The sequence below is a fragment of the Elephantulus edwardii genome, unplaced genomic scaffold (genome assembly GCF_000299155.1).
Source record: "Elephantulus edwardii isolate Elephantulus edwardi_28Jun2011 unplaced genomic scaffold, EleEdw1.0 scaffold00211, whole genome shotgun sequence".
NCBI classification, from domain to species: Eukaryota; Metazoa; Chordata; class Mammalia; order Macroscelidea; family Macroscelididae; genus Elephantulus; species Elephantulus edwardii.
In genome coordinates, this window is record NW_006399961.1 from 4,840,233 (window position 1) to 4,842,507 (window position 2,275).

Below are 2,275 nucleotides of genomic sequence, written 5' to 3' on the forward strand. Positions count from 1 at the left end.
CCCTCTTTATCAGGGGTCTCCAGTAGAGGCCGCCCTCAGGTGCCTCAGCTGAAGCCTCCTCCAGAGGAAGGGGGAAGTAGGTAAACCTGGAAGACACTTGCTCCCACCTTGGACTCTGATTCAGGACTCAGTACTTTGCTATCACCAAAGTGAAGCTCTTGCTGAGTAAATCGAAGACTACAGCCTTTGGTAGGGATTACACCCCAACATCAAGAAGCCAAAACTCCTCACCACTAGGCCAATAAGCAACGCCATGATGTATGGAGAAGAGATTGAAGTTGTCAATGATACTATTTTACTTAAACCCACAACCAACGTCCATGAGGGGCTGGAGGAGAAATCAAAAGACACATTACATTGGGCAAATTTGCTGTCAAGAACTAAAGTGCTAAAGAGTAAGGATGTCAGTTTAAAAACTAAGGTGTGCCTGTTTCAAGCCATGGTATTTTCAATTGCTTCTCATGTGTCTGAAAGTTGGACAATGGATAAGGACGACAGAAGAATCAATGCCTTTGAAATGTAGTGTTGGTGAAGAGTATTCAATATACCATGGGCTCCCAAAAGACAAATCTATCTCCGACGAAGTGCAGTCAAGGAGCTCCTTATAGGCACGAATAGTAAGGCTTCACCACACAGACTTTGGGCATGTTATCAAGAGGGGCAAGTCCTCGGAAAAAGACATTATGCTTAGAAAAAACTGAGTGGGGGAGGAGGAGGAAAGGGAGGACCCTCAACAAGACAGCTTGACACAGTGACGACAGCAATGAGTTTAAGCACAATGGAGATTGTAAAGATAATTCAAGATTGGACAAAATTCTGATCCATTTTAAAAAGGCTTGCTTAGAGCTGGAGTGAGCTCTGGTGGCCTAGTGGCAAGAAGCCGCGCTGCAATCCCAAAGGCACGCAGTTTGAAGGCACCAGCAGCTCCTCCTGTGCTATTAACTGCCTCTGAATATTTGCCAGAGGATCAGCTGTGAGTCGATTCCTACTCGATGGTAAACAACAACAACATGAGCTAGAGTAGACTCAACAATATTTAATGACAAGGCTTCTGCCTCCCCAGAAGGTCTATTAAACTGGAGTCTTTTGTTTGGGGCTCACTCAGGGTTGAGGTGACCCCCTTTTCCATATGCAATGAAATGCCTAAACCCACCTGAGAGCTGTACTCAGGGAATTAAGGACTGGAGAGAGTAAGTTTCTTTCTCCAGGTTTAACCTCTTACTGATAGTGAATGACTAAAGGTTTAACTGCTGATTGTATTTTGGTTTGTCTGAATCAAATGCTCAGACACAAGGCAGCTCACTTACTAGATCCAGTGTGTCCAGGGCTCCATGGATGGAACAAACGAACTCAGTTGGTAATCAAAAGTTTGGATGTTAAGAATCTACCCAGAGACACCAGGAATAAGTGCTGGGCAGTTTATTTCTGAAAATTCTACCATTGGGGGAGGATCCACCTTTGGAAATAAATGGGTCACCAAGAATCAGAATTAACTAGATGCTAACTGGTTCGATTTCATTACGCATGTTAAATCGCTGGTGACTTCAAAGGAAAGTATTATTTCTGCAAAAGCAAGCTGAGTCCACCAGAGGGCAGTATATGTATGAATTACACAGAAATAAGCGAGACCTGTCTCCCCCACCCCCACCCCACCCCCAATGCTTTTAAACTTGGCAAGTTTTAAAGCAGATTTCTGCAGATTTTATTAAAACTATTTTCCTGTGGTCCTATTACCTTAGAGAAAGTTACTATGGAGGCTAAATCTGACAATGTGTCTAAAAGTGTCTAGTTACCAATCCATGAAGCCAGTGAAAGGGTTTCAGACAACATTCGGTGACTGCTGGCTTTCATTCCTGAGCTTGATATGGTGCTAATGCTGGGGTCAGGGAGCATCAGGCATAAAGTCTCCCTAAATGTGAGAGATGAGAAACTTGTCATGCCATGCACAACTCCCCACACACCTTGACTGATGAGGCCACCAGGCTGAATTTTCTATTTTTTTCTATAAATATTTATAAATATTCTATATCTATATATATGTGTGTGTATGTATATATATGTATATATGTGTGTCTATATATGTTGGTTGCATATAATTATTCATTTACATTGTTTCATTCATTTACATTGCATTTTATACAAATTTCATTCACATTGTACATTATATAATTCATCACCATTGATCTATGCTCATTATCACATTGTTTTTTTAAGTCTCCACTGACTCCTATGCTATATTTACTTATTGGTTTTCATACAACAGTTCACTTACATG